At 38.3% G+C, this 27,465-nt stretch overlaps 1 long non-coding RNA gene across 1 annotated transcript in view; it reads right to left on the minus strand.

The window, feature by feature from the left end:
* Nucleotides 1-27,465, minus strand: part of LOC141414999 (uncharacterized) — a 61,854-nt gene that overhangs the window by 27,510 nt on the left and 6,879 nt on the right. The window contains exon 2 of the long non-coding RNA XR_012440017.1: nucleotides 18,385-18,781. This is a non-coding gene — a long non-coding RNA (uncharacterized lncRNA). The remainder of the gene's footprint in view (nucleotides 1-18,384; nucleotides 18,782-27,465) is intronic.

The raw sequence follows: 27,465 nt of genomic DNA on the forward strand, positions 1-27,465 counted from the left end.
GCAACACACAGACAAATGCAAATGGTACTGGTGCTTCTGGTGAGGGAAGGAGTTGCCGTGAGAATATTGTTAAAGATCCCTTTTCCTGTAGATAGGCTCAGTGGGGAGGATACTGGAGGGACAAGAGACTGAAAGAAAAGTGGATGTTTGCAATTCTGATGAGCGACAAAAAGTGTTGAACCCAGGCAGCTGCCTGAGGATGGCATATTTAGGATAGATTTGCATAGATTCTTGAAAATTGAAGGTGTATGTGATGTGATGTGGGTTAGAATAGAGAGATCTCAGGAAAGCTTAAGTGTGTAGGTTGACAGCCCCAATGAATGAATCCCCATAATCAAGACTCTGCACACATGACAACTAATACCATCTACTGGTGATTTGCTGACTGTCACTGTCTTTAAGAGGTTCCCAAGTATGCCACTGGGAACCTCAAAGGACAAGACTGATTCCCAAGGCTGCAGATGCCTCCTCAGAGGTTAACAGAGAAAAAACCAATACAAATAGCACTACAACCAGACATGGTTCATGCTCTGATGAGAACCATAGGTCATAGGAAAAATGGTCACTGGGGCTAGATTGTGCAGCAGTTGGTGCTGGGAAAGGATCGTGATCTTAGAAGATAAGAGAGCTCTGCAGTTGGCTTGGTCATGCAGAAATAGCTGTAGTGTAACTTGCACATTTGATCTTTGTCTTGCATCATAAGAGAGGAGACTCAACATAGAGGGCAGAAATCCTTGAAGGAGACCATGGGAAGTGCTCTATTGTTCATACTTTCTCTGTGTATTTCTATGTTTACGTCACTTCTATGAATATTAGTGTGCTTTGGGACAATATGGGAGTGCATGTAACATTTAAATTACTAGGCCCTAACCCAAGCATCTTGAGTCAAGATAGGTTGGGTAGGACGCAGGGATAGACCCTTTACCAATAGCAACTGAAGTGGTTCTGGTGCGTGTCTGAGGATCAGACTTGGAGAAACACTGCTCCTGCACCTAGGAGCCACAGACAATTTTCAGCAGGGTGACCACACCCAGGAAACTGTATATTAGGAAGTGCAAACAGAGCCGGGCTTTCTATTATGCAGACAGCAGATACCATGATAGGAAATACAAACATAAGTCCCTTTAGACATTCAAATCAGGGTCTTCAAATCCTTTAGATACCTTCCACTCTTAATATTTATCCTTTTCTTTCCTCTCTGCCTCACTCCTTTCAGACTTTTGCATTTTTTTCTCTCTCTTCCTTGCCACTGGCTTAACTTGTTTCTTTCTCTTCCTATCTTTACAACCCTCTCATTGGTCCTAGCCCTCTCTTGTTCTGCCTTCTATATTTTTTCCATTCTGCTTTCCCACATTTGTCTCTTTTTTATTATTGCAACATCCATCTTATATAGTAATTTCTCCAGTGATTCATTTGTTCCTTTCTCTTGATATTGGCTTTTATTGAGAAGACCACATGCTAAGTGGTGAGTTGTACAGATAATTAATTGGTTTAGATTTTTAACCAATTTTGCATTTCTTTGATAATGGTCATTTAGCAATGGCACACACACACACACACATGCTCAATTTGATAATTAATTTTAAGTCTGTGATATTGGTCCATGAAGGAAATTGATCTACATTTTTAGTTCTTGTGGTAACTTGGTCTAGTTTTGATAGAGTAATTTTGGTTTCTTCAAGTTAGTTGGGAAGTATTCCTTCCTCCTCTGCTTTCTAAAATAATTTTTGCAGCACAGCCATTGCTTCTTCCTTAAATGTTGAAAGGAATTCACCAGTTCATTCCATCTGGGCCAGGAATTCTGCTTTCCAGAAGGTTTTTCATTATGAATACAATTTCTTTAATTGATAAGAGTCTATCCTTTTTCTTCTATTTCTTATTAGGTTAGGTTTTCAATTGGTGTTCTTAAATTTTTTTTTCCATTTTATCCTTTAAAAAAGGATAAAATATTTTCCTATTATCCTTTTAATTTCTGTAATATCTGTGGTGAAGTCATCTCTAGAGGGTCATTCCAGATATTAGACATTCATGACAGACTTAATTTCTTCATTAATTTAGCTGGGGGCCAAACCTAAATGAGTAAGGAAGTGGAAATTCTAATTTCCATTAGTACTCCTACTACCCTAAGGGTATCAGGGTTTTTTTTTTTTTTTTGCAGGGGTGGAGGGAAGGAAATTATCTGGGCTGGACTAAATTTGAAAATGGTGTTCCTTTTCTTTAGTTATGAACCTACTTGGGATTCTTTTTTTTTTAGCTGAACTGCTTTGAGTGTTTAAGCCAGAGATGTGAGCAGACACAGTGGGCAATTTCCTAACTGATTTCTCCCCCTTTCCTTCCCTTCCCTTGCCCTCCTTTCCCTTCTCCTCCCCTCCCTCCCCTCTTCTTATCCTTTCCTTTCATTCCCTACTGAACCTTCTCCCTCTTTTCTTATCTTCCCTTTTCATTTTCCATTTCCATCTGATTTCGCCTGGGGTTGTGGCAAAAGCTATGATAACTGCAACTCTACTGGGTAATTCCCTCCACAGACTGTTTACTTCCCTTCCAAAGCTGGATAATTTTTTGACTCTCCAATGTCATCAAATAACTGTTTTTGCATTATATTCATACTGAATATTTGTCATCTGAAGCAAGTATGACCATGTATATTACTTGGCCATTGCCAAAGCAGGTCTGGATCTTTCTCTGACTTCATTTGCTGAAGTTTTTGTTGTTGCTAAAAGAAATCTGCCTCTTTTCTTTTGGTCCATTGTACATTATCTTGCATTGTTTCTGTCAAGAAGTCTGTAGACATTCTTATCTTTGTCATTCTGTATAGAATAGATTCTTCTCTTATTCTTAAATACACTGCAATTGTTCTCTAACAATTTGATTATGATGTGCTTTTGTGTGGCTTTCTTCATGCTTATCCTACTTGGTTTTGTTTTAGTAAAGATTGTCAAATTTGGGGGTTTTAATAAAGATTTATCCCTCCATATGTGCTGACAGCTTTTAAGTCCCACTCTTTTCTCTTCCCTCTGCCCACATCAGGGAAGGTTGATAGGAAAGCCCTGGCACTCTCTCTGGTGCCTTTCCCTGCTCCATGTCAACTACAGTAAAAACCCCAAGCTTTTCCTTCCTGCTCTCTTCAGACATCTTCAGACCAACCTGGGATACCTACTGTGCTCTTCCCAGAAGCTTTGTGATGTGAATGATCAATGTTTTCATGCCTCATTGTCTGTGCATACCCTTATGACTCTTTTAAACAAAATTTTGAGTTGGTAACCAAACTATATTTTCATGCAGCTATAATTTTTATCCTATTTTGAAAATTTATGCCCATTGTTTCTTAAAATATTGTTCAATCCTACTTCTGGATACAAAGAACCTGTATATGAGGCCATTTTTATTGTCCCCAGGGGCACTGAATTTCTTTCATATTTTTCAGCCACTTCTGACTATGTATAAATTTGATTGACTGATTTCTAGTTCTTTGATCTTTTCTTCAATTGCATTGAATCTGAAGTTAAAAATCAGCGATTTTTTCATTTCAGATAATTTTTAGCATTAGAAGTTCCATGTGATTCTTTTCTAAACTTTCAGTTATTCACATCATTATGTTCTCATTATCCTATAAATCTTTGAACATGTTTATATTAATGTTTGAAGTCTAGGTTAGCTCATCCCATAATCTATGTCTTGATTAGTTTTCTTTGCCCTGATTCATCTTTAAATCTGGTATGCATCATAGCTTCCTGTTTCTTTGTAAGCTGGTGGATTTTTATTTGAAGGTAGACATTATGACATAGCACTGAACATTGTATATTATACCTATTATACCTCATTGTTTCCTTTAAAGAGTGTTTAACTTTGCTTAGGGAGAGTTAATTTTTTGTTATCCTTTTTGAATTACCATGCTTATTTTGAGCTTGATTTTAAATTTTATTGGGGAAGATCCAAAACACTTTTTACTCAAAATATACTTTAGTCCTGTCTATAAGTTGTGAGTATTTTAGAGTCTCTACTGAATGGTATGGTTATTCAATAAGGCCTTTTTACTGTGATTGGTTGGGAATTTAACATGCATGTGCTCTGGGAACTTATCAATTTTAGATCATATCTGCTTTTTTTTGTTCAACCTTGTAAAATTTTACTTTATGCATACCATGCAAGACTTAGACTCTATAAATAGACTCAAAGGGACACATACAGAGAACTTTGTCTGAATAGTTGTTTTCTCTTTGATACTCTAATTTTCAAATTTCAAGCTTAACTGCCTCAAAACACCATCAGTGCATCCTCAAATGAATAGTTTTGCCATTCTTTGCTTGAATTCCTTCTTTCTGCAAGAAGTCTCATCAATGCCACTAGAGAGATGGACAGGGCACTCTCATAGGACTCAATTTAATCATTTTCCTTATCTCAGGAATCATGACTACAGTTTTTCCATTGACCAATATCTAAAAAGCTTATCACATGTATTTTGTCTATTTTTTCAGTTGTTTTTGGTGGAAAGCTAAAACTAATACCAATGTTAAAAATGGCAAATTTTACATATTTTATTTTAATGTCTTTTAAAATTGTTTTAGACAAATAGAGATTTGTATTCAACTAAAATTTTAACCATATTTGTCACTTTCAATGATAATACCTCAGCCAAGATGGCCATAAAATAAATGGAAATCTCTACACATAGCCAAGGTCACTGTGTGCTGGAAGGAATCAGTCACAGCCTGTTTTTCTATCTGGCCTTCAAAAAGGGTTGTTTACTCTCTAAAATAATTGTGAGATTCATCCCTTTTAGAAATATTGAAATGTAATATTTTTACATTTTATAATGGAAGAAATTGTATTATTATATTATGAGAGAGAGGAAGGGAGGACAACATGAAAATCAGTAAAGGTCATATTCATAAACATAAGTCCAAGTAAAATGGTAAATACTATAGTATGATGAGTTTTTCACATTATTTTTCATTTTTTTCAAATTTTACTTGAATAGATGTACTATTTTTATAATAAAATGCCTTTTCAACAAGTGGGGCTTAAACCTCAAAATATTCATATGGAAAGAAAAAAACTTCACTCCTACCTTCACCCAAATGAACATTTAATTTAAATTGAACAATATACTGAAGGGCTGCATCAGTCTTACTTTTGATATCAATTTCTGGGTGAACTGTATTAAATTATTTAAAGTTTCATTTGGAAGTAATTGGACTTATTACAGTATAAGAGAGGGAGAAATAACAGAGAATGAAATAGAATACAGTGTCCACTAGAGCGGACTGGTGATATGTAAGTTGGAAGGTTTATTTGTGCAAATTGAAGGTTAGGCATGGAGAAGTCAGGGATGGTATCCTAAAATGGATTGTGAACAAGTGTAGGAATTAACCAACTGGATAATGGAAGACAGAAGTATTTTAAGCCTTGAAAACACTATAGACAAGTGCATAGAGATATAGTATTGCCAAGTGGTTTCTTTGTTTTGAAGTTTAGCATGTGATTATTCAGCCAATTATTGAGAAGTTATGACAGTGAAGCATTGTGGTAAATTATTCATGAATATCACTTCTTCTAAACATAGAATCCACTTTCTATTCTGTGTTATTACTCCAGCATCTGACTTCCTGAACTATCCCATAAGAAAATTTGTGGACTGATGGCAGAGCTCCCAAATTCTTTATCACATTTCCCTTGAAAAAAGTTCAAAGCTTTTTTTATTATTATGTATTGATATCATGAAAATTCCTAGGTTCTTATTTTACATTGTGAATAGCGGATTATATCAGTAGTTGAAAACCCTAGAAATTTATCGTATTTCTGACTTCACTTTGTTAGCAGCTCTGTTTTAATATCTTGCTCATGAACCCTCCTATGTTATTAGCAATACTTTTTTTTAAAAAAGGAAATGAGTTCTCTCATATCTTCTTAATGTGATTAAAGGAAAAAGGAATGCTGAAGCAGAGAGCAGCACTACCATGTGTTTGTGCCAAGGAAACAGAAGCTGTCCTGCCCCCAGCCAGGCCTACAGGCTCAGCCAGCACAGTCCACTGGAATTGGCCCATCCCATCCAAAGCTGTGCCCAGGTCATAGCTCAAGGTCATCATGCCAGGCTCATATCTATCCTCCATCCATAACCCCAAACCTTTGCTATCAAAGTTCCTGTGGCAGAGAGGCCCTCAAGATGCCTTGCAGGGAAGCCCAGATGAAGCCCTGGCAAAGAGAATATTCACCTGTGTTGAGGTTCTGGCCCCACTCTGGAGTCATTACAACAGACCATCTGTTTCAGGTTGTCGGTCCCTGAGAGCTTCAGGGATCAGAGAAATGGGCTGGTTTCATTCCCATCCCTGTGCCAATGTGCTTCCTGACCATAGAACTTGAAAAAGAACTCATTATGCTTTTCATACCAGACATTTCTAGGTGATGTGGTTTGGTAAATTTTACTTTTTAAGTAACTTTCAGTGCCTTCTAAATTTTTATGATGCATTATTTACAGTAAGAAAAATGTTAAATATATTTTAAGCTATGAATATAATAATGAAATGTTTATTTGTTGTTGATTCATTGTGTATTTATTACATTATTTTTCTTCTATTAGAACTTCTTCAAAACATTTTATCCATGATTTTATTCTGAAATTAAAGAAGAAAATGTGATGAGCTGCTGGGGAATTAAATACCTTCTTATTAATTTTAAAATCTGTGATCTCTTTGTTGGGGACATTTGCATATGTCTGTAGTGTTTTTGTTGCATTAAAATATATTCTAAGTCAATATTATATAAAGGACAAACATGTCTTCAAGCAGTGCTCCACAATTACTTCAGTTCTAAGAACAAAACAATGGTGTTCTGAGGACCATTTTTCCTCTTGTTCACACATGGAAGGTTGTATCAGAACCATGGCAAAGAAAATATGATTTGATTAGTCACTACAAGCATAAATTTTGTTAAAATATTCAGCTTAAAAAATAACCTTGGCAGAAATTCTATTACCAGTGCTATGCTAAAAAGTAAAAAAAAATAGGATACGTTTTCTACCATCAAAAAATCCCTCCTTTATTTTTTAAGTAACACAATAGGCAGCTCTATGAAAGCAGTTATATAATATGACATGAAACCCAAATATACTGTGAGGTAACTCTAAGCATTTGTGTAGATGTCCATATTTTAACAAGTGTGTTGCTTTAGCCTTTGAAGCTCTTACTTTTGTTCCTGTTTATTAACACTGAAATTCAGCTTAAAGCATTTATCTTAATGAGTTTTATTTTTGAAACAAAACATACTTCATCTATGACAACTATCACTCAGTAGGATTTTCAGAAGCTTAGAAAAGTTAGACTACTTTTGATACCATTACCCTGGGAGTTAGGATTACACATACAGATTTGGAGGGGACACAAATATTCAGACCATGAGGAAAGAGACAGGAAGTAGAAAGAAGAGACACTCATGGCAAGGCAAAACCATGGAAGGACAGAGAGAAGGAAAGGAAGAGTGCCCTGGGATAAGCACTGGCAGAGAAGTTTCAAGCATTGACTAATTCAGAACATATTTGTCTCTTGGTTTTTGTCTTCAGCCTGAAATATACTGAGATGAACAATAAGTGATTAATCTGCATAGTGTCCTGGGAATAAAGCAGAGCTGTTCAATGTTCTCCAATCTATTAAAACTGTTCTATAATTGGCTCTTTCCAAAACTGCCTGATCTCCCAAATCACTTCACTAATCAACTCTACATGAGGTTAAAAATCTTTCCAGCACCATTAGACCACCATGCCAGTCATTAACGAGGACCAGGGAAACCCTCTTTCCATCATCTTAATGAGTACAAGGACACAGGTTTGCTACCAGAACCCAAGGGGGTTAGGAGAAGGTACACACTAGAGTAACTGGGACTAACAATGGTCCAAACTCATATTGGTGCTGCCAGGCTCAACACATTCCTGGTTTTAGCTGAAACTCATCTGTGTCTTCACTTGGATTGCACTGTGAAAACGAGGTCAGAAGGTAGCTAGAGGTATTTTTCTATTGTTGGTGACAGTCCTTCAGACTCAGTTCTTCCCTCTCTGGATGGGAAAATGGAGTCAGAAAATAAGAACTGTGCTCTTAGCCATCATGTAAGTATAGAACCTAACACTCAGAAAGTAGCCAATGGAAATGTCAAAGGGAGAATTAGTTAAGCACATTTCCTCTTCATTTCCCTCTGTTGTCTATTCTTACCATCAGATAGGCAGGGAAGAATGTGCCAGGATGAGTTAATTCATCTGACAAATATTCATTGACTACTCTTCTCTATCTGCTAGTGTCTCAGATAGAACCATGCATCTGTCATCAGGATCAATATGTAAGTACAGAGAAAATATTGCTTCTATGCCTGAGTCTGTACTAACAACAGACAAATAACATAGCAAAGGTGACAGATACTATTACACAATATTACAGTATTTCAAATATGTCATTGTAAACTGTTAGCTGATAACAGAAAGAACAGATCACTTCAGGGGTCTTGGATAGTGTCCAGAGAAGGTTACCCTAATGAGCTTTTTCTTCTGGGACATGAAGGATGGGAAAGGGAATGAAGCCTTCCAGAAAGAATAGAACCCTGTGTAATAGGTCTGAATCAAGATAGATCCTTTAAGAAAAGGATAGACTTCTTTGGTTAGAGAGAAGATGGGGAAAATGTACAAAGTGGGCAGGAAGTCAACAGAGTCATAGTAGCAAGAATGGTGTTGACAATCTAGGTTTAGAGGAGTTTAACCAGACAATCTAGTGATCAGATTTGGACTTTTAAAAAGTTCCCCATGAATGCAGGGTGCAGAATAAAGGGAGGAAGAGGATAAGTCCTAGGTTTGATCTGAAGATTGGACCAGTGTGTGCTCAAGGCATTAACTGTTATCCTAATCCCTTACCTGAACACCTGAGAAAAATGTATTCTGGTAGCCCATCGCTTCCCTGGATAAAAACTGGTGCAATATTCAGATAATAGATGATAACTGACTCCATGATTTTCATGCTATGTTGGCATGTCTGCATCCTATGCATCCCAACTCTTCTTTATATTCTGTGTATATGAGATTTTCTGCCTCACTCAAGGCAAACCTCGGTGGATCCTGTTTTCAGTTCTTGCTTCCTTAAGTTTGAATCAGAGTATTTGGCCTGGGATCATTCTTTACCCGAATATTTTCTGAATCATTTTGCTGTCAGTTTATTTCTTACAATCAGGCTTTTAGTTTTTGAGTCTGTGTAAAGATGCTCTTCTCCCAATATTTCAGCTTTTTTGTATTTATAGTTATTCTTACAAATTAAATGCTTTGTCTCCTATCATTTCATTTCCTTGTGTTTTCATTTCTCCATGTTACTTATGATTTTCTTTATATATATTTTAACTATAGTTTCAGTTTTTGAATTTACCATCTGGCAAATTCAAGGGCATATATTTTGTTTTTTAAATACTATTGCTATGGTAAAGACTTCTAAATGTGTATCTTCAGCTCAAAATTTTCTTCTGCACTCCAGAACCACTAATTGATATGTCAACTTGGACCAATACGCATTTCAAAATTAACAGGAGTAGAAAAATGCTTGATCTTGGCTCTGGTCTTCTGCCTCTGAAGAAATAGTATTTTCATGCATCCAGTTTACCAGGTCAAGATACTGTTGACACTTCCTTCCTCATTCCCATTTGCATTTCACCATCAACTTCTGAGAGCTTCCCTCCAAATCTTCCCAATACTCACTGCCACACACCAAATTTAGCCTCCTACACTTATGACAGTTTCCTAAGTGATCTTGTTGAACTCACTATTGACCTCTTTCAAGCAATTTTCCATATGAAATCCAAATAAATAAAGAGAATAAATTATAATTTTTATAATTAAAAATAATGGATGAGTTAGGTTCTAACATTGCCAAGTTGAAAGTATAAATCATTATTGGTATGTGAGAAAGTGGACCATAATTACAGGAGGGTCTACTCCACAAACATTGCTTAGTTTGCTTACTTTTGATTAAACCAGCCACTTTTTGGAGAACTTTCATTTTATAAGTGCCTTGTGTGGCACGCTGCCTGATAAATCGGACTACGTTCTTTTTATGTTTGCTCTACACAGTTTCAAAGAGTGAACAGTCAAAATGCATGCCCTTATGCCACCATATTTCCTGGAATATGGGTCACACATTTAAGTTAAACGTCACTGCCATCTGCTACCTCTGTGTCTCAATTTGTTATCCTGGGCTCCTTCATCATGGTCCTATGGCTTCCTCCAAAGTAAAGGCTGCAATTATCTCTTCTGGTTACCATTCATTCATTGTTGATTGAGCACCTACTGGGTACAACAAACCATGCTACTGCATGTATAGGAGACACAGAGCTAAGTAAAGTTCAGTCATTGCCTTTGAGGAGTTTGGAATTCAGTAGGGGAGATGGAACATGCCAACATCCCATATGCATGGTATATGCAAGGTTGAATTTGAGGTCATGGGAAGGAATGGGACTTGTCAGGTTGATAGGAATGTAAGATGGGAACTGTATGACATGACATTGTTCATGAACTCTAAAGTCACTAATGGCTTATTTCCATATATTCCTAAAGTTATTTTAGAAATGTTTAAAAAACAGTGAGGTATAAGTCTCCTACCCAAAAATTTACCTAAGAAATTTCATCTTGAGAAAATTTCATCTTTAAAACAGACCATAATAGTTAACTGCTCAATCCAGGTTGGAATTATGTTTGATGAATCCAACTTCCTCATTTTGTAGAGAAACTCAATGTCAAAGAGTTTGAATTCAGTTCAGAATGACCAAATAATTGCAGAGAGAGATTTGCATTTCTACTTCTAAATTTCCTTTTAAAATATTGTGCAAGTACAGTGATTTAATATATATAAAAGTGTAGTGTAAACTGTGAAAAACCAAATCAACTGTGTGAAGAGTCCATGATTCAACAGTATTATAAGGCACAGAAACAATTCTTTAAAGCCAATGGAACCAAAAATAAGCAGAGAAGGAAATAGTCTCCTTAGCGTCACAATAACAAAGACATTTTTGATCTTGTGTTTTGAGAAAAAATTTTGGCTAATATTTTCCTCTTGTAAGATAAGGCTTATTTAATACCACTTCAGCCATAGCAGAGTTTGCAAACTGAGAAGTTGGAATTTTTTACTTGGGAGTAGAAAGTAGATAAACAGGTACACCTCGATTGAATGTTTTACCAACTCCAACATGAGCAGTTGTAATAAATTGTAAAGTCTACACATATTATTGAGGAATTTGGACAAGACATCAGCAAGGTAGGGCTGCGATCAAGAGTGAGACATACACTAAGATATTGCTGTTGGACCAGATCGCTCTAGGACCCTGGGCAACCTCATTCCAATAATTCTTGTTGACTTAAGAGGTTGAAAGCACATGAATTTGATCTCTTATTAACTTGATTCTTTCTAAAATTAAGAAGGTTGAAGAGGGTATCCAGTAAAGTACACAATCATGAGATGCAGACTCTGGAAACAACCTGCAGCTACGTCAATTTCTTGGTACCTTGATATTCTGAAACACAGCCTGGAAATATTGGCTGGAAATATCTCTAGATGTATAAATTGATGTTCCCAGGATAATTGCACCTGGCAAACTTCAGGTAGGCTACATGAATCTCTTTGGCAAAACTTAATTTTTTCAAAGAACTATCCTTTAATAATTACAACTATCTACATTACAGTGGATGATCATCAACTGTAGGTCTGGAACTAAGTATCTACCAGTGTGCTCTCCACCTGCAGAACTGGCCTGGCTTTTCTGAGGAACAACTAATTCCCTGCCTTCACACCCTGCTTCCTTATTGTTCTCGAGGGTGGCTGCCTGAAAGATGCTCTCAGGAGTTCCCAAATTGAAATATACATAAGGCCACCAGGTAGCCTGTATTTTAAGTCACACCACAGAAATGCAACTTCAAATTGTAAATTGTGTTGCAGGAACATACTTTCATTTTAACTCTAACAGAACTCAAAGGAACACCTGAAGTATGAGTTAGGTGACACTCTGAAGCAATTATGTACTAAGTCACTGATATTTTGTCAAATGATAAAGATAAAACTGACAGAAAATGAGCATTGGTGTGGAATTTCATAGGATTTTAGCCCTTTTTTGTTTATCTTACTCATTTGATTACAAGCTCCATGAGTGATTGTGTCTTTTTAGTTCATCAATTTATAACCAACTCACATCTCAAGGCCAGTGAATGTATCCTGACCAAATAAGTGACTATAATCTTAGCAACACTAGAGACAGGCTAGCTTCACCCACAGTAATTAATTAGGAGGCAACTCTGACTCAGGAATGCTAAATGGCTCTCTAATAAAGCTTGGTAAATGTGTGGGTTGGGTCCTGCCCAATCTCACACCAAGCCATGGGACAGGATCAAGAGGACATCAGTGCAAACCCTACAGAGATCCATCTGAAACATCTGCTTGGTTGAGTAGCTTGTTTCTAAATGTTCCATCATTCTGGTCTGAAAGAAGTTCCTGCTTATGGCCAGGATGGTTTCAAATTTGCATACCTGTAAGACTCAAACACACCTGCCACATTAGCCGAGGGTACCAGGAGGCCCTGATCTCCTCAAACTATCGCCTGCTGCAGCCTAATGTGGTATAAGCCTCCACATCCCCTGGAATCACACTGCACCAAAGCCAGGGGGATTTTTCATGAGCCAAGTTTGAAAGCTGCTTGACTGCTGATCTAGTATTTTGCTTGCATGATCTTTGTTTCCATCATTTGCAGATTGATAAATTACATTTGCACTTGGGTTTCCAACTCCATTTACTGACTTGAAGCAGCCATGGCTTCTCCATCACTGGCCTTTGGGTTTGCCTTTTCATGGTTCTTTCTGTTCATTCCTTGCCACAGAAGAAAACCAAAACCAGAGACAAACCAAAAGAAATTAAAAAGAATTTGAAGGCATTTGTTAGTTACTTGTTTGAAGTCTCATTTTAAGTTGTACCTCCTGGAATCTCCCCACACATCACATACACAGCACCTGTCTTGGCCAGGTCATCTACCTAGGGCACCTGAGATACGTTCTCAGAGTTCTTGTGTCAGATTTTAGCTGAGAATGCTGTGCCAGGGAAACTGGGATCTCTTCTTTTATAATCTGCTCTTTCAGCCATGTCTAGCAGAGCTCCTGCAGCACTGATGAGACAGAGGGTAAGGCTCAGATTTCAGGGAATGTGCCATTGTGAAGAGCAGCTGCAAGGAGGTGAATAGGAGCTGGCGGCATAGGCACTGGAGCAGGACAGAGCATGAATCCATCCCAGCTACTCAATGAGTTGATACTCAGAAAAGGGGAAAGGAGGTACGATTAAGAAACCCAAAAGGCCAGAGCTGGACAAGTTGGGCAGGTGAACAACACTCAGGTACCTTGATGGAGGAGATGCAGAAGGCCACTGGTGTCCATTTTGAGTCCAAGTGGTGTTCATTTGTTGCATATTGACTAGAAATTATTTTAAAAAATTTTTTTTTCTGACTATGCCCCTTAACCTTCTGGTTCTTGTTTCATTAGATTTCTAAGGTTACTTAAATTCATACAGATTTAGAATTGATAGGTCCCCTACCAGCAGATTTTCAGTCCTTAGGGTGCACAGATTCCCCTGGAAGTCTTGATGGAACACAGACTGCAGGTACCAGCCCTGGATTGTCTGACTAGGTGACTTTGGTTAAAAACTTGGGAATTGGTTTTTTCTGTTGTTTGTTTGTTTTTGTTGTTGTTTTGGTAGTACTGCTGGGAGTTTGAACTCAAACCTCACACTTGATAGGCAAGCACTCAACCACTTGAGCCATGCTGCTACCCAAAATGCTTTAGTTCTGTTTTAAGATAGGGTCTTTAGCTTTTGTCTAGGCCAGTCATGGACTGTAATCCTCCTACCTCTTCCTCCTCATAGCTGTGATTACAAACATGAGTCACCATGCCTGGCCCCTAGAATTGGTTTTCCTAACTGGTTCTCAGTGAGACTGACCCTGTTGCTTTGGGGAACCAAGTCTGAGAACCATGGTACTAATCATACAAATTAATTGCATTCATTTCCAGCAGTATTAAGTAGGTTGCAGAACATTTAATCTGAAGAAGTATGTGTAATTCTGCTAATGGCTCTAAAGCAGACACAGATTTCCTGAAAAACAGTTTAAACTCTAGAGATTTCATTTGCATGGGACACTGCCAAGACATTGCTCTTTACTTGGAATTTATAAATTGCATTTCTTTTTTGTAGGATTCACCCCACCTCCAAATACAGGTACAGTTTCAGGCTTTTCAAACTGCTGACCTGTCTTTGCTGCAAAGCTAGATTTTATTTCTTGATTGTAACTCTGCAGAGCTCTGAGTCTTCTCTGGTAGTCAGAGGACTTGCTTGCCTGGCCTTCCTTGAAAATCCCTCCTTTCCCTCATGCTTTCAGCACCCGTGTACCTTAGAACTCCCTCTCTCTAAAATCACTCAGAGCCTGGCTCCCCTTGTCTCCCCTCTTCTACTCTTCTCTCGTCTCCCCCCTGGTCTTTGGTGAGCAAGTTTTCTCCTTTGAATATCTGGTTTTCCTGTTCTTCAGAAGCATGCTGTGTCCTTCTGTCTCATTTAATTTCTGTCAGCATTGCTTGTCAGTTCTGCAGCTCAGCTGCTTAAAGGGTAGTAATAGTGGTAGTTCTAGCAACTGTCAGTGTGGATCACCTGAATTCACAGCTCCCTTCCCAGGGTCATACATGGATCGATTCCCATGGATCCATGAGGGCTTTGTCACTGTATTAGGTGTTGTCTCAATACATCTTAACCTATAAGCAGAGATCATCAGGAACACCAGGTCTGTAAGGGAGAGAGCCAAGCATTCTCAGAAAGGCTTCAGAACAATTAACCTTCTGAAGAAGGGTGTCCTTAGAGCCATAAGAAGATATGTGCTGCTGTCTGGTAAATTCTGTGGGACAATGGCACAGACCTGGGTCAATTTAAACCGTGCGGTCCCACAATGTTAAGCATGAGAAAGAACTCCACCGCCTGAACGGCACGAGCATGTATGAGCCTTCCAGACAGCTTTGAGCTTCCAGCTCAGGGAGCCCCACATCGGGAACGAGCAGTGTGAACAGAGCCAGGAAAAGGTGCTTCCCTACATGAAATGGGCCAGGATTTTCACGCATTTCTTTGTTTGACTGTTCATCCCATTTGTTCCCAATTTCTGCATCTAAGCCCCAGGTAGATGGGATCTGACATGAAACTTTGTTTCTGATCAACTACAAAGAAGTTGGCTAGCATCTGTTGAGCTCAGCGAGTAAGCACAATTTATAAAACACTGAGTGACTAACCCCTGTAACCATTTTAATGACCCTAAAATAAAGTGCTTAGAGCAACATCTGTCCCGGCAGCTGTGTTCTCCGCACGAGTGGGCAGAGTGACACATTGGGACAAATTCTGCTCTCCCTTTTGACAGAAACAATCGCAGCATATCATTTTTATCGTAATCAATTTAGGTACAGTTTCTTGGAAACCATCTGTGTGGTGTTCAGAGATTGTGCTTAAGAATTTAAATGTGTATATTTTTGGTCGCTTGATGTAGCATCTGCTAATGGACACATAAGTTCCACTTTTTATGCAGAAAGCTGTTTCCTTGTAAAGGGATTAGTAGAATGACTACTTGATTTTATCCTTTTAACTATCCAATAAGCTTCTGCAGTTTGAATGACATCCGCCACAGAATGCTAGTTGTAGAATTAATTGCTAAAAAAACCATAATAATACAAGCTGGAATTGATGCTATAAGACAAACAAAGCTTTGGTGAAATATTTCGTAGTGTTTCTATCTCGAGCTCATAATTTTAAATTAATATGGTTGTGTGTGAGCAATTGAGAGTAAAGAAGAGCATAGTTTTGCTAACAACTCTATTTCTTCCATTTTCTCCTAATTATGTTGGTGGCTTTACAGCTATTAGTTAAGTGACTCTCTAAAGAAATTAAATGGCAAAAGCAACCAATACTTACTTTAGCTTTGAGAATAGCTTTAAAATTATATGGAAGGATAATTGCTCTTAAAATACAAGATAGTGAGAACTGTGTGGTTTGGGTGGAGAGATTGCCTGACACGTGGTCAGCTCTATTTGGGGATGGGATGAACTCTGTGATGCCTTGACAACACACTTCACATAGAGATCCCGGTCTCAAGTGAGGTTTACTTTTGAGTACAACAAATACAGTACTATCCGGATAATCTAGCTAGCAGGCAGGATTTCCATGTTTGAGGGAAAATGGTAATTTTTCCTCTGATATCAGACATGGTTAACCTATTTTCAACACAAAGAGTTTGAGAAGCCACTAAACTAAGTAGATAACCACTGGCTAACCACTTAAATGAACACACAAATTAATGTCAGAGTTTAAATTTTATGAGGCTATGCAACTCTTAAGGTTACAGAATTCTGACTTTCATAAAATACTAAGCAGACTTTGAGAAGTGTTGGTTTTATAGTCAACGTGACAAACACATGTTAAGGAACTTTATGGATTGTAAAGTGCTGGGGTTACAAGGAGAACGAGAATCATTTCTACTCAGGAGCTGCCCGCACTCATGGGAGAAAAATCCATTGTGGAGCTGGCACTGTTTCCTGTAATCTTGAAGTGCCACTGCAGGTGGGTTTCATTTTGGCACAAGTCTGAGAAGTTAGTACAGCAATGAACTTGATCATATCCACCCTTTCCCCTGCCACTCCCCTGAGTCAACTTTGTAAAAGAGAGTAGGTAGTAAATTGCATTGAGTAGCACGCAGGTGATCCTAATAATCAGTTATTACCTATGAAGTGGGTTGTATGGCTTTGGATTAGTTAACTTAACTACTAATAAAATTTGAAATTAGAACTACTGATAAAAATGTTCCACTGTCAATTTCTGACCCTGAAGTTTGCGAATTGTGTAGAGAAATATGGTAGTTACACAAGGCTGAGTTCATAAGAAACAAAATAGAAGTGACTGATCGAATTTGCCGATGAGGGTCTTCCCGCAGATATTTCGGGAAATGTATCAGCGGCAGTAATTGATGGTAAATTCTGAAAATGGCAGAAGTTGAGATTCCTTCAAGCATGTGCTGTTTTTGGCTCCCTGGTCTAGAGAAGTTCTTTTTACCCCAACAATCAATCAGCTAAATTATCTTCAAACTTAATTAGATGAAAGAATTTGGTCCTGTGATTCTAATGTGTTGGAAGGTGTCCAGAATATTAGAAACGTCATTTCAATAATACTCTTTTGTGCCATCTGTAAAAATCACACCAACCAGACTTAATGCAGATGAACATAATACAAAACAGAACTCAGAGCCAAGAGGGAAGCAGGGTTCACACACACGTGCACACACTCACGCATACTCACCGTGTACATGCTAGGAGTCTTGTGCAAATAACAAATATGTAGATGTCTCTGAGTTAGACACCAAAAGGCAAAAGAGAAACTTAAGGAAAAGTCTTCCTCCATTTTGAGATCAACGTCCCTCCAAAACCAGTTTTGTGCATCAAGTTTTCACTTAACTCTTTGTTCAGATTACAAATTGGAGCATAGTCCTTCTGAAAGGTGTATCATTTTCATCTAGATGGGCCTGTGTGTGTTTCCACTCACAGTTTAACGTGGAAATTCTTTACTTCAAGTTGTTTAATGCTTTTGTGAAAAGACATATGCCTTGTTACCTGCCCAGAGTGGGAACTCAGCAATTATCTGGATGTGGCAGGCAGGTGGGTGACAAAATAAATACAATGCAGCATGCAGACACTAATAACCCAGGACAGAACAATGGACCCCATGAGAAATACTTGTGCCTGCTGTGGTCGCTCATGGTAGGCAGGATTCGTTCCGATTGGAAGATTCGGGAAATCTCCCATGAGAGGTGAGATTTGGGGAAATCTTTCCTTACAGAAGTACTCTATTTGAGACACAGATGATAAGCTTGGACTTGCAGGTCAGGGGACCAATAAATGCAAAAGTTGATTATTACTGTGTCCTCATGCCTGACTTCCATGATTCCCTGCACCAGCCATGTCCCTAACTTGTAACTGCCAGTGGCTGGAAATGGTAGAGATCCTGGGAGACTCAGCTCAGTTAGAGTCCACGGTGGGCTGAGGTCTGTCAGGGTCTCTGGAGGTTTTATTGTTTGAATTAAACACTGTAAAGCAGAGGTTCTCAATGTGTGGTTCTAGGATAGCGAAGTTCGCCCCACCCAGAAAGTGCTCAGAAACACAGATTCTTGAAACTTCCCCAAACTAAGTAGAAATGCCAGGGATAATTCTCAGAGCTCTGGGTCTTCAGAAACCCTCCAGATGGCCCTGCCTCTCAGCTGCGAGAACCATGGCACACAGCAGTGGTAATGAAACCCTCCTCCCTTGGCAGAATGCATCAATCTTACCTTCCTTTCTTATCCACAGGCAGAGCTGAGTTATCCAATGTTTCTTAGGCCTTCACAGGGACTGGGAGCTCACCACGGACTACATTTTGGGGGACTTTGGGTAGTTAATCTTGCTGATTTCCCATCTGTGGCAAGATTTCATTTACAAGTCACAAACTGTGGCAGTTCAGTGGACTTGTGCCATGAAACCTGCAATCACATCATTGTTCTGCTGAGGTCATGAGAACCCCAGACTCTAAGTAGCTCAGTGTCAAGGACAGAGAAACCAGAGGTCTGGTGCCCAGGTGGGTGCAGAACACAGTTCACGTCAAAGTCTTCAGGATGCTTAGGTTCTTTGCAGACTTCTCCTTTCAGGTCAACTTCTGGATTCTCAGGGACAGGTCAATTTCCTTGTACTCTGCAGGAGGAGAGGTGATTAACTCAATAAAGAAACTGCACATAGATTTAAAACCATTTTAATTGTTTATTTGTTTACTTTCAATTAATGAATATTTAAAGGGAAGAAGTAGAGCTTACTAGCCTCTTAGGGGCTGGATCTACCTACTACACTCATGCAAGGTGCTGGTGGGATTGGACCAACTCCAGTTAGAGTCAAAGAATCTGTGCTCACTGTGCCTGTGGAGAACATGAACGGCCACCTCCTCAGAGTTCACTGTACTGAGCCAGAAGGTGAGGGATGCTGCCCAAGGTCATTTGGATGGGAAACCGCTAAGATGATGGTGGATTTGCAGTTGAAACCTCCTCTCCCTTCCTTCTCTTGTCTCAGGAGCAAGGAGGTGACATGCATGGCCAGTGCACACCAGCAGTGAGTGGGTAGAAGATCAGAGACCACATGTCCAGCCAAAAAGATGCACCAGCCGGTCATGGCCCTGAGAAGACACAGGCCTGGTGTTGGCAGATCTGACTTTTTCTTATGTGAAAACTCCTCGGTTTTAAATGTTGCCTCAAATGAAAAATGAGTGTGTGGGATCCACAAATATTTTTATGCATCTGATGGGGGCCATGGACCACCAGTTTGAAAACTCCACCATTTCAAGTCAAGTTGTGCCCCACACTGTCTTTTCTCATTTTTTCTCTCAGTTCACTTAGTTTGAAGTCATCCCTTTTCCAGCCCTCCTGCCTACAGCAACATCTGCTCTTATCTCTCTGACCTACTTTGGTTCATGCCATTCGTTTTGCCTGTAATGTATAATATCACTCTTGCATTCAATCCAACTTACACATCCTTTGAGATCCAAGTCAAGTCACACTGCCACCAGGAAGCCTTCCTTATCAGCCTGAGTCAGTTATGAACTCTGGCATTCCTGATGAACAAGCACTTTGGGTGCTCAGCTCCACTCAGGCAAGGTGGGGTATGCACTCAGCCCTGACTTCATATTAGCCACCTGGAGAACTTTAAGAAGGAATGACATTCAGGCCTTAAGTCCAGAAATTCTGATTTAATTAGCCTCAGGTGGGCTGTGGTATTTTGTTTTGCTTTGTTTCTGTTTTTGTTTTTATTGTCTGTTCCCAAAGTGATTCTAACTTGCCAGAGTAAAACGTATTGAGATGGTTGACTTACTTATGGGTGTATTTTGATTAATCATTCAGATTGTAGTTATCCAAAAGGAGACAGAGAGCAGTGAGAGGGTTTTCGATTTATATTTTATCACAAAGTAACTGATAAAGAGTCTTACACACAAAGATTCTCCATAGGTGTTCTGTGAATTAGGTAGCAGCTTTGTATTCCACAAATGGCCAATGAGCATGCATTTCTGCTGGAATTATTTTACTCTGTAACTTCCTGGTAAGGGTTTTTGGGTTTCTACCAGTTGTGAGACATCACTCATACGTGAACTGGTACAGGAGAAAGAACCGTTGCCTCTTATCTGCTCTGTTTCCACATCTTAGCTGATGGCCCTGTGTTAAATGAAGGGTTGGAGTGGTCTGCACCGGCAATAGAACCCCTCTTCTGCAGCAAGACGCCTTAGAATTCTGTCCCCATTTGAGACTGTAGTTTTGGTCCCAGGAATCAACTCTAACAACATTAGAAATACCAAATGAAACCTTAATCTGTATAAATATTTAGTTCAGTGTTATCAGTAATAGAAAAAAACTTAAATAACTGAAATATCCAAATCTGCATAATAAAATATTGTGGACATAGTAATTAAAATATTTTTAAAATCCTCCCTGGACCAGAATGCAGATCTAAATTGATTTTATAATACTAAATACATATATTCATTTATTTATTCATCTAAATACATATTTAATAAATCTACTGTGTTTAAATGCCAATATATCACATCCATAATCAAAATGGTATACACCTAAATATTATGAGTTGTTGCTGCTGTTTTAATTTTTAGAAAAAATTTAGTCAGGTTTTCCAAGAAGATTTGAGAAAAGCCAATGGATTTCTGCATGTATTTTCATTTACTTAAAAAATTTCGCAGTAGTTAAAATAGTTTTTGTAGGTTTCTTCTCTTAGGATTATTTTCTGGGTAAGTTCTACCAGAAATGATTTTGCTCGTTGGGCTGTAAAGAGTTATATTTATTGCTGCTATTTAATGTGTTTAAATTAAATCTATCGTTGACAGATTGGCTAGCTTAGAGATAAAAAGGCTGGAAACAAATATCACTCCTAGGTTCCTGTCTTGAGCAACTAGTTGAATTGTGAAGCTATTTACCAAGACAGGGAAGCCTGAGCAGAAAACGACTGGGGAGGGGAGTGTGGGGTCCTGGGTTCTACTTTGGTAGAAGTCTTAGTTTAAGATGGCTGTAAGACACCGAAGTTAAAATATCAAGGGGACAGACAGTTGGCTTTCTGAGTGTAGAATGGGATATATCACTGGAGTCATCAGTCTAGATCTGTACTGAAAACAGAAAGTTATGTGGGACCATACCTGTAAAGAATGCAACAGGAATGATTAGACAAAGGAAAAGATACTGCAGAAAACTCTGAACTGGTTCAATATTTAGTATTTGGGAAGAACAGAGGGAAATACAAAGTTTCATATGTATAAGTATATATCCACATTATAATATGTATACACATCTATGCATACATTACCTGTACATCATTCAATTAATGTACATATCCTGTTGTTTTGTAGGGTTTTTTATATTCCTGTATTTACACTAGAATCTGACTGAGTGGTAAGTACCTTTGCACCCACATCATTGGTTGCTCAGTTGGATGCCGAGTAAGAGCCATATCTAATAAAAGTTACAGGAAGATACCATGTAAAATATAGCAAGTAGGATCCAGTAATACCTTCCGGCATTTCATCTTGTGAAATAGAAGTTCTTATGCCAGCAACTACCAGAGTAACTACCAATACACTTTGTAATATTATTGATGAAGTAATAAAGGAAATATGGCCATGGGACTGGACATATGGCTCAGTGGTAGAGCACCTGCCTTGTGGGAGTGAGGCCCTGGGTTTGATTCCCTATACTGCAAAGGAAGGAAGGGAGGGAGGGAGGGAGGAAAGGACAGTGCAAAGTAGGGAGGGAAGGACGAGAGAAAGGGGAGAGAGAGAAAAAACATTTTGGGAAAACTCATTTCTTTAAAGAAATATTGATAATAATCTAGGAGCACAGGGGACTGCTTTATTCAAAAAAATTATAACTACTCAAAATACAAATCTAATGTCAAGCATAATGGAAAAATTCTAGGATTTGCATTTAAATCAGGAGGCAGAGCAAGGGCTCTGATGCTTATCAGTTACCATTCAATAATCTTAATTCAGTGTAATAAAAGAAGAAAAAGAAAATAGAAGGTATTAGAAGAGACAGATTATAATAATTTACAGAAAACCTATTTTCTTTATAGAAATTTCAAGATGTATAAACTACTAGAACTGACGAAGTTTTGTAGGTTGATTGCATAGCAATCAATTTAGTGTTTCAATTCACAATTAATAGCTAATTAGAATCTGTAATGAAGTGAAACTATCTTTTATAACAGGAATTAAATGGTCTATGAGAAAAGAATTTTAGAAAAATATGTATCAATACTATGAAAAAATACCAAATGCTACTGACCAAGGCAAAAGATCTGAATAAACCAAATGACATACTACAACCGTGGATGGAGTGAGTCACGAAGACGTTACTTTTTTTCAAAATTGGCTATAAACACAATGACATACCAACCAAAATCACAACATCAACTTTTGTGGAATAAGAAAGAATATGTAACTGACTCTAATTCGTAGATGGGCTTGAAGGTACAGACTGGACAGAAAATTCTAAAAGTGACAGGCAAGAACAGACATGCCCAGTGAAATAGTAATTGAGAAATGTTTTGTAAAACTAAGGTAAATGATTCAGTATTGTGTTGAGAAAGAATTAACAAGCAGATTAGGAAAACGAAATGGAGGTGTTGGAAATGAATAAAATCCTAGGTGACAGCTTGGTGTCTTTCAGAGATCCAGTAGGAAGTGTCATTCAATAAGTTCTACAAAAGTGGTTTTCCTTTCATTAAAGATATATAAATTAAACTCCCATCCTCACACACACACATGTTTTAAATGGATTAAATATGTAAACATGAACATAAAACTTGTATTTTGTTGAAAGAAAACATAAATGACTCTGAACCTACTGGCACACACCGGTAACCCCAGCCCTGGGTAGACTGAGGTAGGAGGATCACAAATTTGAGGCTGAACCACAAAGCTAGACAACATCCCAAAGCCGGGGAGAAGTTATTTGCAAAGCACACCAGAGCCAAAGGACAAATAAACAGGCATTATTACTCAAATGCCCGTAAATCAATCATGGAAAAATGACCAAAAGAATGGCCAAGAGACATGAGTAAGTAGAGGAAATTAAATTATCAGTAATGATATAAAGTAATGTCAGTATCACTTATTTAAACAATACCTTCGGAACTATTAGATCAGTCATTATTCAAAAATCTGAACATAGCCGATGTTGGCAAAGATGTGATGAATAAGCAATCTCACAGATATTGATGAAAGCATGAATTTGTTCTACCACTTAGGTCATTCTGTAATAATTAATAAAGTTCACAAGCTCATAAACCTTATAAATTGACTATCCTGTAAGCTAATTTTAAATTTACAGCATCGGAAATTTGTATACATGTTGTGCTAGAAATATTGTACAAGGATGTTCCATGAAGTATTCTGAATTAAACACAACCTAAGTGCTCCCACGTCACAGAATGGATATATACATTGTTTGGATCTTCATCATATTACTCTGTAGCAATTGTAAGAAATAAACAGTGACAGATCTTAAACATATTCTTTATGGAAGAAAAAAGAAGCAAAATGCTATATGCAGTATTGTCCCATGTATGAAGAACCTAGAAATGAGCAAAGGATTACTATTGTTTTTGATAAACAACAGAACCAAAAAAATGTAGAGAAGTCTTAGTAAGTGAACAGGAGAGAAAGTCAACCAATTTGCAAAGGTATTGCTCTTGGGAAGGTGGGGGGGGGGGTGGCTGTTCGAAGTATAAAAGTAGTCCAAAATTATCTAAAGATCTATTTTTAAATCAAATAATCTGAGCTAAATGTTAACGCTTGTGATTTCAGTGTTGAGTATCTGAGGTTTTGTTACAGCATTTTCTGAACTGTCTTTTAAAAAACAGAGAGAACTCAGAAGCTTCTAGACATCATCAATAGCTATAGCAAGGTAGCAGGATATAAAATCAACATAGAAAAATCATTAGCATTTCTATACACTAACAATGAGCAAACGGAAAAAGAATGTATGAAAACAATTCCATTTACAATAGCCTCAAACAAAATCAAATACCTAGGTGTAAACCTAACAAAAGATGTGAAAGACCTCTACAAGGAAAACTATACACTTCTGAAGAAAGAGATTGAGGAAGACTATAGAAAGTGGAGAGATCTCCCATGCTCATGGATTGGTAGAATCAACACAGTAAAAATGTCGATACTCCCAAAAGTAATCTACATGTTTAATGCAATTCCCATCAAAATTCCAATGACATTCATTAAAGAGATTGAAAAATCTACCGTGAAATATATGTGGAAACACAGGAAGCTACGAATAGCCAAGGCAATACTCAGTCAAAAGAACAATGCTGGAGGTATCACAATACCTGACTTCAAACTATATTACAAAGCAATAACAATAAAAACAGCATGGTACTGGCACAAAAACAGACATGAAGACCAGTGGAACAGAATAGAGGATCCAGATATGAAGCCACACAACTATGAGCAACTTATCTTTGACAAAGGCGCTAAAAATATACGATGGAGAAATAGCAGCCTCTTCAACAAAAACTGCTGGGAAAACTGGTTAGCAGTCTGCAAAAAACTGAAACTAGATCCATGTATGTCACCCTATACCAAGATTAACTCAAAATGGATCAAGGATCTTAATATCAGACCCCAAACTCTAAAGTTGATACAGGAAAGAGTAGGAAATACTCTGGAGTTAGTAGATATAGGTAAGAATTTTCCCAATGAAACCCCAGCAGCACAGCAACTAAGAGATAGCATAGATAAATGGGACCTCATAAAACTAAAAAGCTTCTGTTCATCAAAAGAAATGGTCTCTAAACTGAAGAGAACACCCACAGAGTGGGAGAAAATATTTGCCAATTATACATCAGACAAAGGACTGATAACCAGAATATACAGGGAACTTAAAAAACTAAATTCTCCCAAAACTAATGAACCAATAAAGAAATGGGCATGTGAACTAAACAGAACTTTCTCAAAAGAAGAAATTCAAATGGCCAGAAAACACATGAAAAAATGCTCACCATCTCTAGCAATAAAGGAAATGCAAATTAAAACCACACTAAGATTCCACCTCACCCCTGTTAGAATAGCCATCATCAGCAACACCACCAACAACAGGTGTTGGCGAGGATGTGGGGAAAAAGGAACCCTCATACACTGTTGGTGGGAATGTAGACTAGTACAACCACTCTGGAAAAAAATTTGGAGGCTACTTAAAAAGCTAGACATCGATCTACCATTTGATCCAGCAATACCACTCTTGGGGATATACCCAAAAGACTGTTACTCCAGAGGCACCTGCACATCCATGTTTATTGCGGCACTATTCACAATAGCCAAGTTATGGAAACAGCCAAGATGCCCCAGCACTGACAAATGGATTAAGAAAATGTGGTATCTATACACAATGGAATTTTATGCAGCCATGAAGAAGAACGAAATGTTATCATTCGCTGGTAAATGGATGGAATTGGAGAACATCATTCTGAGTGAGGTTAGCCTGGCTCAAAAAACCAAAAATCGTATGTTCTCCCTCATATGTGGACATTAGATCAAGGGCAAACACAACAAGGGGATTGGACTTTGAGCACATGATAAAAGCGAGAGCACACAAGGGAGGGGTGAGGATAGGTAAGACACCTAAAAAACTAGCTAGCATTTGTTGCCCTTAACGCAGAGAAACTAAAGCAGATACCTTAAAGCAACTGAAGCCAATAGGAAAAGGGGAACAGGTACTAGAGAAAAGGTTAGATCAAAAATAATTAACCTAGAAGGTAACACCCACGCACAGGAAATCAATGTGAGTCAATGCCCTATATAGCTATCCTTATCTCAACCAGCAAAACCCCTTGTTCCTTCCTATTATTGCTTATACTCTCTCTACAACAAAATTAGAGATAAGGGCAAAATAGTTTCTGCTGGGTATTGAAGGGGGGGAGCGGGAGGGGGTGGAGTGGGTGGTAAGGGAGGGGGCGGAGGCAGGGGGGAGAAATGAACCAAGCCTTGTATGCACATATGAATAATAAAAGAAATACGAAAAAAAAAAAGGTGATAAAAATACTAACTAGACAACATGCTTCTTAAGTAGACCAGCATTTTACCCAAAAAAGAAAACACAAACATCACTTCCTTTATTTTGGTCTCCCAAAATTAAAAATGAGATTAAAACTAATATAGCCGGTCTATCACAGGCATTTAGTATAATGAATACAACAGTGTATTAACAAAAATAATGTACAGCTTTTCTGTGTTTTTATATCATTTTTCTCCCACAGCTATTGAAAGTATTGAAAGGTTTCAGCCTCAGTTTGAAACATGACAGGCTATAAATTAATAGTTCTCTGTCTTTGGAAAAGTACGGCTGGGGCATTTGCTTATTTTAGTACAAGGGGAAAATAAACACCAGACCTGCAAAAAATAAATAAATAAATAAGTAAATAAATAAAAAACAGAGAGAAAGGTAGTGGTGGGTTTGGGGGCTACAGCATGGCAGGGCTCAATGGCAGAGACAGAGGACAGAGCTGAGTCTGTAAATTTGGGTCAGGGCAGCCCTCAGTTGCTGCATCAGGACACCAAGGCAGTGCAGCTGAGGGAGTGCCTCCCTCCCAGTTTGGTTCCAGAGTTGGGTAGAGGAGATGCTTCACGTAGAGGACATGAGTGATTCTGTCTTATAACAAAATAAGCAGATTAGCTGTTTCTCAGGATGCCTATGAATGCCCGTTCCAAACCTAAACATAGGAAAAAACCCTTTGGTTGTGAAAATGCCTTCCCAAAATACTAGAGAGGGGCAGCTGGAAGGTTGTCTGCATTACTTCAAGGTTCGGAATTGATTCCAGTTCTTACTGTTTATGATATGGGCCGCTGCACTACCTCTGCCCAAAGTAAGTATTGGTGATTAGCTTCAGCCAAGGCAGATGGTGAGTGAATTAGAAACCTGATTTGTCTCTACCACTCACTTTTAAGAGGACTGCAGCAGATTCCATTGCATTGCTTTGACAGATCAAGTGCACACTTGGTTGTGTTATAGAGCTTGTCACCAAGAGGAAGGGCACCTGCTTCGCAAAGTCGTCTTACTACAGTCAGTGTGAGGGTATTCTCACACACCCAAGAGCAAGCAACCATGTTCTACTCCCTCCCCACGTCCCTCTGCTCTGACTTTCCAAAGAATTTGAACAACACATTCCAAGTTAGGAAATGGGGTTGCTTCATAATTTGTTGATATTTTTGAAAAGTTTATCTATTTGTTTCTGGAGACATTCGTTCCTGACTTATTAGAAATATCTGGGTGTATCCAATTGTAGCCATAAAATACAGACATGCCCTTGGCTTTCAATAAAAG

This window comes from Castor canadensis, chromosome 12, assembly GCF_047511655.1.
Source record: "Castor canadensis chromosome 12, mCasCan1.hap1v2, whole genome shotgun sequence".
Taxonomy (NCBI): Eukaryota; Metazoa; Chordata; class Mammalia; order Rodentia; family Castoridae; genus Castor; species Castor canadensis.